The sequence below is a fragment of the Hakea prostrata genome, chromosome 11 (genome assembly GCF_041222555.1).
Source record: "Hakea prostrata isolate BN-2017 chromosome 11, UWA_Hpros_2, whole genome shotgun sequence".
NCBI lineage: Eukaryota > Viridiplantae > Streptophyta > Magnoliopsida > Proteales > Proteaceae > Hakea > Hakea prostrata.
The window spans coordinates 27,276,584-27,291,598 of NC_142610.1; the positions used below are offsets into that span (position 1 = coordinate 27,276,584).

The 15,015-nt window shown below is 40.0% G+C and overlaps 1 pseudogene across 1 annotated transcript; it reads left to right on the forward strand.

Moving 5' to 3' along the window:
- The first annotated feature begins 1,809 nt into the window (after positions 1-1,809).
- Positions 1,810-14,328, forward strand: LOC149001245 (disease resistance protein L6-like; annotated as a pseudogene). Its single transcript, XR_016170741.1, has 7 exons — positions 1,810-2,390; positions 2,998-4,090; positions 4,217-4,525; positions 4,622-6,327; positions 6,627-6,786; positions 8,463-8,567; positions 13,482-14,328. The product of XR_016170741.1 is annotated as a disease resistance protein L6-like (transcript).
- Positions 14,329-15,015: the final 687 nt, after the last annotated feature.

Here is a 15,015-nt window from a genome sequence, read left to right on the forward strand (position 1 = left end):
ATAAACAAAAGGGTCCAACCAAATTTAACACAAATTTAACATGCAGCCCTAAACCGTAAAATAACAAACAAAATGATCCAACACAATTTTGAGTGCGTGGAAGAGCATCATCTGATTAATTTTTTTAAATCTTACAAATGAATAAAACAAAAAATCAACAACAAACTAAGCCTTATCCCAACTAAATGGGGCCAGCTACATGGATCCTTTCAAAACCAAATAGGGAAAACCTAGGTCCACATAAAGGGAAATAAAATGCGGGAGGAAGAAACACAAGTCCCAAATCCACACAGGGTCACCTACCTTGGGATCCCATGACTCATCTCAAGTATCTTTTCAAATAAAAATTTCAGTCAACATATCTGAAATTTACATTGCATGAGTAGGTTATTTATAGCCTTCAAAAAGATTATGAGGTTACAAGCTGCAATAGATGCTGTCTCTAAGGAACAGATCATTATGCTAGTCATGCACAAGTGTTATTGACATACTTTTAGAAAGGAAATGTGCCACTAACCACACCTATCAAACAACTGACCCAGGGGTAAACTTGTTCAAGACAAGGCTTACAATAAATAGATAAACAAATTGCACCAATTAAACCCACTTGAACAAGGAGACAAATGACAACCCCAGGATACACACAAGTGACCCTTCATTATACAAGGTCACCGTTCAAAATAGCAGCTCGAAAAATTTAAACTAACCATTCTCTCTACAGGATTTACCAATTGAAATGAGAACCATTAAGACACTCTAAAAGTTTACCCAAATGCATCAATTTTATGCAAGTACACGAACAACAAAATTAAACCCCTCCACAACCCCACAAAAAGGTAAAACAACAAATACTAAAAGAAACCGACCAAGTTATTACAGAGCATTTTTCAGCTTTAATCAACGACAAAATCAGGGTTTCGACCACATCATCAGGAATTTCCGTGGTAAGGGTTTTAAGAGTTGGTTATTACCTTTTGAAAGAAGAATCGCAGAGATGAGACGAGACGAGACAATAACGACGCCCCTTCGATTTCTCAAAATCGCAGATGGAGCTTCTCCTCTTCTTCTTCGTTCTCAACTGCTTCTTCTTCTCCTCTGCTTCTTCTTCCTCTTCGTTCTCAACTAACGACGCAGTAATGAGATGAATATCCAGCTTGGTACGGAAGCTTCAGAGTAGCCAAAAACGAAAACACTAACAGGTCTTCTTCTTCTTCTCTCCTGCGATTTCTCTGTAATAACTTGGTAAGGTCTGCTTCAGATCAGCCAACAACGAAAACACAAATGAAAATGAAATGGGCGGGGTGGTTTAGAACAAGGGTTTGTTTCGTATATTTCAAAAGAATTTGAACTGGTTGTATATACGGTTATTGTACAACCGTATATACGTATAGGCTGGTAGTATGTAATACACCATTAATAAGATATACTATACCCAGTCGAACCGCCCAGATGGACCGGTTGGTTTGCATCAGACCGAACCGAACAGATCGAACTCTGTTCACACACTAAACGTATATGGATAATGGGTTTTTTTCATTTTTTAATGGGGAGACGGCTCGCTCCACCGTAGTGCGCATTTATTACGCACTACAGAAGCAAAATTGGGTCCATAGACCTTTGCATGTTCATCGAGACATATAGAAATATAAAAAGAAAAATAAAAAATGTGGGTGGGAAAAATAATTGAAACACTGGTAAATCCCAGAAAATTAAGCACGCAAGCATGTAATTGCCAGCTGTTCATCTGCTTTTTGGTTTAACATTTATTGCCCTTAGCATACCCTTCAAGCCTACCTCGTCTTCTTGGAAATTTATTGCCCTAGTATACCCTTCAAGCCTACCTCGTCTTCTCTCACTTTGACATTCGAAGCCAGAATACTTGCGATCGATCAATTTCATCCGATGGCTGCAACTTATCAGCAACAGGCACCCTCTTCTGGTTCGAGTCATGAAGTATTCTTGAGCTTTCACGGCGGAGATGTTCGCACAAATTTTGCTGACCATCTCTACCATGCTTTGGTTGGGGCTGGAATTCGAACTTCCAGAGACGATGAAGAACTGAGAAAGGGAGAAACAATTGGAACTGATCTAATCGCTGCAATCCGGCAGTCAATAATCTCAATTCCCATATTATCCAGGAACTACGGTTCCAGCAAATGGTGCCTCAATGAGCTATACGAGATATGTGAATGCAAAAGAAAAAGGAACCAGACTGTTTTGCCGATTTTCTACAGAGTTGAACCAAGGGAAGTGCGAAATCAGACCGGTAGTTACGCAAAGGCATTTGATGAGGAACACCCAAAACACTTCGAGCAGACAACAGTGCAAAAGTGGCGAGATGCTCTAAAAGAGATTGGAAAATTGTCTGGATGGCATATCGGGGATGAAACGTAAGTTCAGTAGTTACGTTTGGTTTTCAATAAATGTTATGATTTACCAAAAAAATAAAATAAAAATGATATGTTTCTCCATTATAAATATGAATTACTAATGCAAAATTAAGAGAGGTGGATATTGGATGAATGGATCTTATTGGATGTAAGGGGACTTGGTAAGGAGAAGAATTGACTCTGATCTGAAATGGTTTCCCGCGAACTCTTTCTCTGTTTCTCTATTATTTTCTGTTTGGATCTTAAGCATAGCGCTGCTGCCTGCAGCGTTGGGCAACGTGGTATGTTTACGTTCCATTCTTTATTGGCATTTCATTTCTGCAATCTTTTATTGGTGTGCTTGTGCCTCTCTCCTCATGAATTTTGTTTTTCTTTCTGTTATATGTTAGGCTCCGTGCATTTAAAATACCAAGAATTTCTTAATTCACTCCATCTGCTTACTTGTGAAAGATAGAAGCATATAGTTAGATATTGTAAAACTTGCATAATATGCATCAATTCAAATCATTCACCTGTGGCTTTTTCCATGTTCAGTATTTCTTTTTATTCCTTTTGTACATTATTCATTATGCTAAGTATTTTTGATTTGCTTTTTTGAATTATGCAGGCTTGAAGGGAAGTTAGTAAGAGAGGTTGTTAAAATAGTTTCGAGTACATTGAACAAAAGAGTCATGCTTGTTTCTAACAACCTAGTTGGAATTCATAGCCATATAGAAAAAATGTTGGAGCTATTAGATATTGAATGTAAGGTCACAAAAATTGTAGGGATCCATGGAATTGGTGGCATCGGTAAAACAACAATTGCTAGAGCTGTCTGCAATGAAGTTATTGGTAGATTTGAAGAATATGCATTTGTTGAGAATGTTCGAGAGGATGCTAGACAATTTGGGATTCATTTTCTACAAAACAAACTTATCACAGCTATCTTAAAGGATGGGAGCCCAAATATTGTCGATGTGGATGTTGGGATTAATGTGATCCGACAAAGATTATGCCTAATGAAAGTTCTTGTTGTTCTTGATGATGTGGATCAAGATATTCAAGCGGAGTCTCTAATTGGGGATGGTAAATGGTTTGGCATCGGAAGTAGGATTATTATCACCAGTAGAAACAAGGATATTTTAACTGCTATAAAGGCAGATGAGATTTATAAGCCTGACTTAATGGGTTTGGATGATTCTCTTGAACTTTTTAGCCATTATGCATTTAAAAAGAATCTCCCTCCAGAAGATTATATGGGTATTTCTACAACAATAGTAAAAACTACTGGAGGACTTCCCTTGGCTCTTAGAGTTATAGGTTCATCTTTATTAAAAAAGAAGAAACCATTATGGGGAAGCATGTTAAAGGGGTTGCAAAAAGTTCCCAATAACGATGTCATGCAAAGTTTGAAAATAAGTTACGATGATTTAGAATTCACGGAACAACAAATGTTTTTGGATATTGCTTGCTTTTTCGTCGGAATGAAAAAGGATATTGTGTGTCATACATGGGAAGGGTGTGATTTTTACCCTCATGTGGGTCTTGATGTTCTTTGTGCAAAATCTTTGATAACCATCAATGAAGACGGTGATCTAAGAATGCACGATATGCTTCGTGATCTAGGAAGGCATATTGTTCGTCAAGAGAGTGAGAGACCAGAGCAACGTAGTCGAATATGGTCTGAAGAGGAAGTCTTGGATGTACTTTTGAAACGGAAGGTAGGTATTGGTTGCACATATTGTTATTTTTGTATAAACTTTGTGAATTTGATACTTGGTCTTATTTTTCTCGGGATATTAGAAGTTTTTTCATTTTGGCATTGATTACAGTCATAAATTTTACAGGGAACAAGTGATTGTTTAGGACTCACTGTTGACTTCCAGAAAAGCAATATTCACTCCTGGAGTAAATCAAGGATCGGATGTTTGATGAGTTCGGGACTTGATGCAATGATTGAACTAAGATTTCTCCAATTGGATCATGCACAAATCTTGGGTAACTGCATCAATTCTTTTTCAGAATTGAGACAACTTAGTTGGAAAGGATGCCCTGAACAATATGCATTAACCAAATTTTGTCCAGAAAAATTGGTTGTTCTTGATTTATCAAATAGTGAGATCACAGAAAATTGGATGGGTTGGAACAATATCAAGGTTTGGAAGACTAATCTCTCTCTTCTGTTTAATTTGTAAAATTTTCAACATGTTTTAGTAAACAAGTCTCAAAATTTTCTTATAATTATTTTGCAGATGGCAGCAAAGCTAAAAGTCCTAAAACTCGAGTCCTGTAAGCAGCTATGTATTACTCCTGACCTCTCAAGAAATCAACTTTTAGAGGTACTGAGTTTCAAATATTGTGAAAATTTGGTTGGGATTGACACTTCTATTGGTAATCTCATGTCCTTGGCCACTTTAGATTTGAGGGGCTGCTGGAGTCTAGTGGGTCTTCCTACAGAAATTGGATTAGTCACGTCCTTGGTCACTTTAGATTTGAGGGACTGTAGGAGTTTGGTGGGTCTTCCTGCTGAAATTCGTCTACTCAAGTCCATGACCACTTTAGATTTGAGTGACTGTAGGAGTCTGGTGGGTCTCCCTACTAAAATTGGTCTACTCACGTCCTTGGTCAGTTTAGATTTGAGGGACTGCAGTAGTTTGGTGGATCTCCCTGCTGAAATTGGTTTTCTCACATCCTTGGTTACTTTAGATTTGAGGGGCTGCAGGAGTCTGGTAGGTCTGCCTACTCAAATTGGTTTTCTTACGTCCTTGGTCACATTACATGTGGCTGATTGCCATAGGCTGGTGGAGTTCCCAATTGAAAATTGTCACTTAACCTCTCTCAAAACACTTATTTTACATTGGTTACTCCGTTTAAACCATTTCGACTTGGGACGGATGACTTCCTTAACAAAACTTGAATTAGTTGACTGCCATTCACTTAAAGACATCTCAAGTCTTCCTCCAGGTTTGACCAGCATTAAAATTTCTCATTGCAAATTACTTCAAAGTATTCCAAGTCTTCCCTCAAGTTTGACCATCATTGAGTTTTCCCATTGCCATTCACTTCCAAGTATCCCAAGTCTGCCCTCATGTTTAACCAGCATGGCTGTTCTACACTGCAATTTAGTTCAAGTATCCTTCTTCCCTTAAGTTTGACCAGCCTATGGGTTGATAGTTGCAGTCAATTGGTAGAGCTAGCTAGTGGATCAGGAAGTGGGTTGAGAAATTTAAAGACATTAAAAGTTTCTCTTTGTGGGAGTTTGGAAGAAATTGAAGGTGTTGATGAAAAATTGGACTCCCTAGTGGACTGCCAAATTCTCTGTTGCCAATCACTTAAACTATTACCAAAACTGAGGTGCTCAAAATATCTGCGGAGTTTATCACTAGTTGGGCTTGATGTCATGTCCCATTTTGAAGGTGAGGGGATGGATTCTCTTGAGGAGTTATATATTGACAGCTGCAGCTCATTGAAAAAGATACCATACCTGAGATATTCGAAAGGGCTAAGGGAACTATATATAAGGGACTGCCCGGAATTATTAGAGATTCCGTGCCTTGAGGGCTATGAGTCCTTGCAAAAACTAAGCATTTGGGGCATATCATTGACAACATTATCAGATGATATCTCAACCCTGAAGAACCTGAGGGAATTAGAGATAATGAAGTGTGAGAAGTTATCTGGAATTCCTGGGCTTAATGGATTGGACTCCTTGGAGGTATTGACAATAACAGAGTGCAACAGTCTATCTGAGATTCATGGTGTTGACAGATTGAAAAGCCTACTGAAACTTGCATATTTCCACATGCTGCTCCTTGGAAAGATTACCAGATCTTTCGAACTTAGAAAACTTGAAGTACCTGAGAGTTGAAGGATGCAAGAACCTGCACAAGGTTTCACAGGTTTGGGAGATTGAAGAACTTAAAGCATCTGGAAATTGGAAGTTGCAGATTACTTGAAGGTAATGTATGGACTTTGTTTCATAAACGTTACTTATATTATTTACTGATTAATAATCTTGTAGGCTCTGTTTATTTCAATGTTGGGGGGGGGGGGAATGAGTGAGAAAAAGCAGGATGGTTCCCAATTCTATTTCATGCTCATCTTAGACTGAATGGGAGAATTAGAATCATGTATCTCACTCTTTACTTCCTTAATTTGTTGTCATATTATGGCATAGATGGTATTTTGTGCATTGTCTAGACTGGAAATTACATGTTTTGACCTCCCATTACAATGTTGATTGATGAACGTGCTCAGGCTATACATGGAGCAGGTGGAAAAGGTAGACCAGTTCCTTTGTGGTTTTCTCCAAGCTCTTCATCTAGTGCTGCTGATTTGCGATTCAAATGGAAGCCAATCAAGGCATGTTAGCCTGAAACATGCTACGAACAAGATAAATGTTTCTACTGACTTCAATGTAAATTCCCTAGAAAAAAAAATTCCTTTTCCTTGTGTATGTATACTTTGTTATTAGCATTTATTGAGGCACCTTATTTCTATTGCAAACACATTTTTGGCTTATTTTTATGTTGAATGAAGTTCTGAATAAGCAGAGAATCATGTTTTTATCACCCAGAGTATTTTGCATATTCTTATTAAGAAAGGCACAAACGGAAGCCTTTGATGAAAGAAGGGAGTTTTTGACATCGGCCTACTTAGCTAAGGAGCTGAGGCCTCTTAACACTCCAAATGAGGACGTCAAACATAACAGAGGTTAGACGTGGCTGGGGCATCTATGGGCACAATGGAGGTATCCTCCAAGGCATCAAAAAATGGCAAGTTGAAATTGTGGTCAAGGGATGCCTCCCACTAGTCAGAACCCATAGGTGATGGGGTTTCAAAAATACTAAGGTCAATAGTAGACCCAAAGCCGGGAGAGGAAGAGGTAGAGTTGAGGAGGTTGGAAGGGAAGATGATGGGTTCCAATGAGTGGTTATGCAGACTGGTACAAGGAGGTGGGCTGGTTGGAATTGTTTAGAGGGGGTCCATTAGTAACTGGGTTCAAAGGGAAAGTGGAGTGTAGATGCAAAGGGGAGGCCCAAGGAGATGGGGCCCAAATGGAAAGCCTTGGTAGGTTAGTGGGCAGTAGGGCCCACGGTTATAGGGGGTTGAAGTCCCCGAGTGCACGTTAGAGGGAGGGGCTAAAGGGTGTGGACGATTGGGTTTAAAGAGAGGCGATTAACATCCTCAACATGGGGATAAGTTGAGGAAATTTGCAGTGTGACAGAAGGTGTTACAGGGGGTGGAGTAGTATGGAAGGGGAAAGGGGCAGTACCTGCTTGAGCGATAGGATCAGGAGGGACAAGCCCTAACAGAGATTCGGCAACGAAAACTGAAGTGTAAACCCTGGGAGCATCAGAGCTTGCAGAGAGCAGGGATTGGCCAGCATCATGAACAATATCAAAGGAGTTTGCAGTGATCCGAGGATCAGAACCTGAAGTGAAATGATTCTTCTTTCTTCTTTTTTTTGCACGGGTAAGTTTTCAGGTGGTCGCCGACGTAACAGCTACCATCACTGACTCTATAGTGTTAATGATGGATCGATGGATCTGGGGAGCTTGATAGGGCATGCGGCCATCAGGAACCGAGTTGCAGACTGGTGAAGGAGCAGCGATTGGGGCAGTGGCCTTCAAGATGGAGTTGCAGGAAGTCTATTCATGGCGAAAGGAGGAGCAGATTTCACAGCGAGCAGGAATCCAGTTGTAGACGATAACTTGGTCTTAATGTTGACCCTTATCATCGTTGATGGTGATGAACGCTGGTAGGGGCTTGGCAGCAGAGGCTTCAATACATATGCAAGCATAAAAGAGGCGCTCCATATGGATGGTTGCAGAGCCAATACGGCTTAAACAATCTGTGTTCAGCCTATCATCTTTATTCTACTTTTCTTGAATTCTCAGGAGTTCCCAAACCACCCAAAAACAGGATGGTTCCCAATTCTATTTCATGCTCATCTTAGACTGAATGGGAGAATTAGAATCATGTATCTCACTCTTTACTTCCTTAATTTGTTGTCATATTTTGTGCATTGTTTAGACTGGAAACTACCTGTTTTGACCTCCCATTACAATGTTGATTGATGAACGTGCTCAGGCTATACATGGAGAAGGTGGAAAAGGTAGACTAGTTCCTTTGTGGTTTTCTCCAAGATCTTCGTCTAGTGCTGCTGATTTGGGACTCAAATGGAAGCCAATCAAGGTATGTTAGCCTGAAACATGCTACGAACAAGATAAATGTTTCTACTGACTTCTATGTAAATTCCCTAGAATTTTTTTTTTCTTTTCCTTGTGTATGTATACTTTGTTATTAGCATTTATCGAGGCACCTTATTTCTATTGCAAAAACATTTTTGTCTTATTTTAATGTTGAATGAAGTTCTGAATAAGCAGAGAATCATGTTTTTATCAGCTAGAGTACTTTGCCTATTCTTATTAATAAAGGCACAAGCGGAAGCCTTTGATGAGAGAAGGGAGTTTTTGACATCGGCCTACTTAGCTAAGGAGCTGAGGCCTCTTGACACTCCAAATGAGGACGTCAAACATCACAGAGGTTAGAGGTGGTTGGGGCATCTATGGGCACAATGGAGGTATCCTCCAAGGCATCAGAAAATGGCAAGTTGAAATTGGGGTCAGGGGATGCCTCCCACTAGTCAGAACCCATAGGTGATGGGGTTTCAAAAATACTAAGGTCAATAGTAGACCCAAAGCCGGGAGAGGAAGAGGTAGAGTTGAGGGGGTGGGAAGGGGAGATGATGGGTTCTAATGAGTGGTTATGCAGACTGGTACAAGGAGGTGGGCTGGTTGGAATTGTTTAGAGGGGGTCCATTAGTAACTGGGTTCAAAGGGAAAGTGGAGTGTAGATGCAAAGGGGAGGCCCAAGCAGATGGGGCCCAAATGGAAAGCCTTGGTAGGTAAGTGGGCAGTAGGGCCCACGGTTAAATGGGGTTGAAGTCCCCGAGCGCACGTTAGAGAGAGGGGCTAAAGGGGGTGGACGATTGGGTTTAAAGAGAGGCGATTAATGTCCTCAACATGAGGAGAAGTTGAGGAAATTTGCAGTGCGACAGAAGGTGTTACAGGGGGTGGAGTAGTATGGAAGGGGAAAGGGGCGGTACCTGCTTGAGCGATAGGATCAGGAGGGCCAAGCCCTAGCAGAGATTCAGCAACGAAAACTGAAGCATAAACCCTGGGAGCATCAGAGCTTGCCGAGAGCAGGGATTGGCCAGCATCATCAACAACATCAAAGGAGTTTGCAGTGATCCGAGGATCAGAACCTGAAGTGAAATGATTCTTCTTTCTTCTTTTTTTGCACCAGTAAGTTTTCAGGTGGTCGCCGACGTAACAGCTACCGTCACTGACTCTAGAGTGTTAATGATGGATTGATGGATCTGGGGAGCTTGATAGGGCATGCGGCCATCAGGAACCAAGTTGCAGACTGGTGAAGGAGCAACGATTGGGGCGGTGGCCTTCAAGACGGAGTTGCAAGAAGTCAATTCATGGCCAAAGGAGGAGCAGATTTCACACCAAGCAGGAACCCAGTTGTAGATGATAACTTGGTCTTAATGTCGACCCTTATCATCTTTGATGGTGATAAACACTGGTAAGGGCTTGGCAGCAGAGGCTGCAATACATATGCAAGCATAAAAGAGGTGGTCCATATGGATGGTTGCAGAGCCAATACGGCTTAAACAGTCTGTGTTCAGCCTATCATCTTTATTCTACTTTTCTTGAATTCTCAGGATTTCCCAAACCACCCAAAATTCAAGGTCAGACCTACACCAATCTAACTGTTAGATCTGTCCCATACTTTAGGCACGTCATCCCCCCATCCCTAGTGACCTTTACAGTCCAGTTTAACCCTATTCTAACCACCTGATTCAAGATATCAATATTTTCATGAATTTTTGTACTTGCCTTAGACCCCCAAACAAGAACCTTCTTATTTTCTAATTTCACCATCCAAATACAGCCAAACTTGGGATCATATCCCTATATTAGCACCTACGTTCCCTGTAGGTTTCAATCCATTCTGACATGAATAGACCCCAATTTCCAATCTCAAGGAATTTACCCCATATCTCCCATTGGATGGGCTAAGTATCCCATAACCATTTCCCTAAAAAATCATTCCATCACAGTCCATATCACAAGGAATCCCACATATCCCATAACCAAAATTTCAAGAAACCCTTTCTTGGTCCCGTATGAGTTGGTTCTTTAAAGATCTTGTAAGGGAGTGATCCTCATTAAATGTAATCCCAATGGTCTTGCAGCCTAGACACACTCATGAAAAGAAAAGGTGCCAGACGGATTCAATAACACCGGATCCTCAAGGCATGCAATAAGGGCCGATTGAGGATCATTTCAAGTGATTGACTTGACTGGGATTCCTGCGTGTAGGACATGCCAAACAAAGGTTTAAAGTTGGAGTGAACAGACTTTTACATGGAAACCTCCACTTCTTAGAAAAGTTGTAACAAGATGCAAAGTTCGAGACAGCTTTGGCTGTTGTCTTAATACTTAAACTACCACTTATGGAATGGTGCAATATGCATCTCCAACAGTCATCTTCATTAGAGAAATCAATAGAGTTAAAATGCAGAAGGAAGCGTTGGGCTATGAGGGGAGGAATAGAAGGGGAAATGCCAGGTGGCATTGAGAGTGTTTATCAACTAGACCATTTGAATTTCTGTAGTCAGGAAATGTTAGAGGCACTTACCTGGCTTTTCTGGAATCCAACAATCTGTCCAAAAGGTGGAATTAGAATTAACACTGCTTTTAGCACCATTGCTTTGAGAGTTGGTAGAACAACCCTTAGGCTGTTCCAAGTCTGTAAACCATTTCTTTTCGAGATCTGTTGTCAAAGACTGATCTTTGCGGCTTAGGCTGAAATTTTTTTGGCCCATATGAGTGGGGGATTCTGAGGTAGTTCCAACCAAGATTAAGGGTCTTTTTGGTATCATTTTCATTCTCATTTTCCGACAATTTTTCATTATTTTTGTGTTTTTCATTTCCATTCTGAATCTTATTTTTGTTTAAAGAACAGAAAAAAGCTCCAAAAACTTTAATAGGGGCTTGGAGTCTATCATGGATTCTGGGCAAAAATGAGTTTTGATTGTTTCTGCATTGCTATTCAACACCCATGAGTTTGTAGATCTCCAGATTGAGTGGTAACATTGACATTTGTTTTTTATTTTATTTTATTTTATTTAGATTTTAGAAAAGTAACCCCTATCTTCTCCTTCCTACAATCCACCACCATGTCCCACAACCTTAACCATCTACAAGATTCTGCCATATCATCATGTACCATGCTGTTGTTCACAGTAGTCGAGTCCCACTAGAACTAAGCTGGGTTTGGGACTTTCCCACACTATATATGTAACTGTGATCTACATAAACTTCCATCACCAACGCCACCTCTGGAACTACCTCCTCGTGCAACTTCAACTACCACTTTCACCACCGCTGCCATCACCAGCACCAGCACCAGCACCAGCACCGTCAGAAAACCTAATTCTTTAATTAACATTCCCTGTATGATACTCTTTTTTTAGCAGCAGAAATATTCCCCCCCACCCTTCTTTCAGACCCAGGAATGCTAATTTGGACCACGAACGTTGCCATACACACCCTTAGCGTCTGTACTTGATTTTTGGAGGCATTTAGTCATTGGCAGAGGAACACTAAATGGAGCAAGGAATTCATTTGGATGTGTGTGCCATGAACATGGCTGTGCTTGCACTTTGCAAATAGGGTTGTGGTTGATTTTACGTTCTTGTTAGTATTGGGATGATGTGGCAGACAGGACTTCAGCGAAATACTTTCATAGGAAAAAGGGATTTTGCTTGTTATAATCTGAAAATACTTGTCGGAGAGGAACTGGAATGCCTCAAAGCTTTTTTATTTTGTTTAGCGGCAAGAGAAAACATTTATCTACAGCACACAAGGAAATGATTCCAGGATTGTTCCTTTTGTAAATCCAGGAGAATTTGATCAAATTGTAATTTCGTTAAATCTCATTGTGGAATGAGGGACCTTCTTTCAAAGGGCCTCAACAATGATGGATTACAGGCTTTAATCCAGGAAACATGTTGTACCTGCAAAACATTTTATTTCATTCCATATTCTAAGAAAAGAACTATTGGAGGGCTATGCAAATCCTAACCCCAAGTTCTTTTTTATTTTTTTTGTTTTACATCTTCAGCATATTGGCAGAAAGATGCTGTCTTTCGTGAGTAGTTTTGCATCAAATTTTTATGCTTCAAATCCTTGTTTGGATTTTGTCCTTCGATATTGCGTCAGGTTATGCATGATGGATGAGCTTGTACTCTGCTAACATTTTGATGTGATTGTATTACTTCAGAAAATAACATTATGGTATTCTAGATTTTGCAAATGGATCTATAAAATTTATTTATTACTTAATACATTTACGTATTTAAATTAACGTGCTTGTTACAGAAAATGATTATAGGTAGATGGACTGATTTTGTGGATGTAGGGGGATTTATTATATGAATTTTTTGAAATCCCTAAAAAATATTGTAAGTTGATGTTGCATGACTTCAGCAGTATATTGTCCAATGAGTATCATGGTAATTAAGAGACTGCTGTAATGCTCAATTTGCTTTATCTGAAGTAGTAAAGCAGCAGCTGCTAGTTTGATAGATTGGGTTCCCTGCTTGGGCGCTAAGAGGAAAATATTTCCATGAGAGGCTGCATCTTTTTAAGAATTTAAGGTGGTAAGTTACGTTTTAGATGCATAGTTGTGAACTTAACATAAATAAATTAAAATTAATTAAAAAATTGAGGACATTAGGTATCTTAAATGGTCCTGATAAATATAAAATTGGAAATCTTTATCTGTTTCATTTCTTTCCCATATAATTTGGTCCACCAATGGCCAATTAGTGTGCAGCAACTACATCAAATAAGTCACTGAAGATACAGTAAAATATAAATGTTCTGTTCCATCTTACATTCCTGACTCTTGGTTCTCATGTTCTTGACTTTTGTGTTTAAGGTTCTAGCATTAAAATATAATCAAAACTTTCCAAAGTATAATGCGTTGGCTTTTCTATCTTAAATTGCTTAGTTCTGTGTGTGTTTGCAGGTTGCTCCTTTGTTAGGTGTAAGTGCTGCTGCTAGTCCTCCTGCGAGTATAAACGTTACTGCAAAATATCCATTTTGCCTGTATTGGCACAAATCCTGATGTTCTTCTTGTATTGCTACCAAGCATGTTTCCTTTTAAGAATCATTTAATTTCAGGCTGTTTGGATCTTCCATCCACTATTGTTTTTAAACTTTTGTTTTTGAAAGATAGTCAGCTGTTGTTCTAATTTCCTGGCCACATCTGCTGCTATCACTGGAATCCGTAAGGGGCTAGAATTATCGTTTATTTGGTCATATGGAACGGTTTAAATGTTTCAATATGTGGTTTGTGGTTCTTTAAATATTGTTCTTTGCCTGCTATGGATACCTCACTGTCTGAATCGGAAATTGAGAGTGGAGCTGTGGGTACACAAAGTGTTCTATCTCATCGTCTTTCTATTGTGGTTCGTTGAGCGATTCAGCATGGCCTCTACAAATCATTCTACAAGATCAGCCAATGTAGTTCATAATGCAGACACTCTATCTAGTGATTTTGCTCAGAAGTTGAAGCTTCCTGTTCGCTCGCCTTCCACTGTAACTATCTCTACTGGGAAGCTAGCAGATATTCACCATGGTCTTATAGATACTCTGTAATTGGATGGGTACTTAGATGTGTTGAATGTCAATATGTCTGATTTGCAATTACTAGCAAATAAAGCCTGGAAGTCTGCTGCCATTAACGTTGAAGGATCTTACGTTGTCGAAGGCGCCTCGGATCAGTTTATTCTTAAGCTCACCTCTGCAAGCTCACCTCTGGAGACTATTGCTTTCAAGAGGATGAAGACTTCCGTGACAGATGTTGTAGACCTTCCTTCTGAGGTTGCGATGGCTGGCCGGATGTAGCCATCCCAAGGGCCATGATCCAATTTAGTCTAAATTGTTGAGGGCTTGGTCACCCTTCGACACAGTCTGAGCTGCATGGTTTAATCCATAATCTCAGACTATCTCTTGTATTTTTGTGTGAAGTCAAGTCATCTAGTGTCCAACCCCACCTTTTGTATAAAAAATGGGGTTTTTCTAGTTTTTATTTCCCCCCCCCCAACGGTTGAGCTGGTTGCTCTGGGATTCCTCTGTTGTTGTTGATGTCGTTTGGCAGTCCCACTGGTGTATGCATGTAGTTTTGTCGTATGCTTCAAAGAACTAGCAGCAAACTTTTGTCTACCTACAGCCTTCACCCTCTTAGCAGCGTCAACAATGGGAAACTCTTCATCAGTTGGGCTCTTTTGTGAATATGCTTTGGATCCTAAATGGGGATTGGAATCGGTACTCAATGGTTACTGATAAACAAGGTGGTGCCCCCCTTTCCTGGGCTGACATTGAACCTTTCTCCAACTTCATCTCCAATCACCAACTACACAAAGCACCTACTTATGGCATTCAATATACCTAGTCCAATAAACAATTAGGGACTCGTCGCGTCGAGGGGATACTTGATTGATTCATCTTTAATGATGCTTGGCTAACAACCTTTCCAAAAGTAAAAGTACACTAGCTAC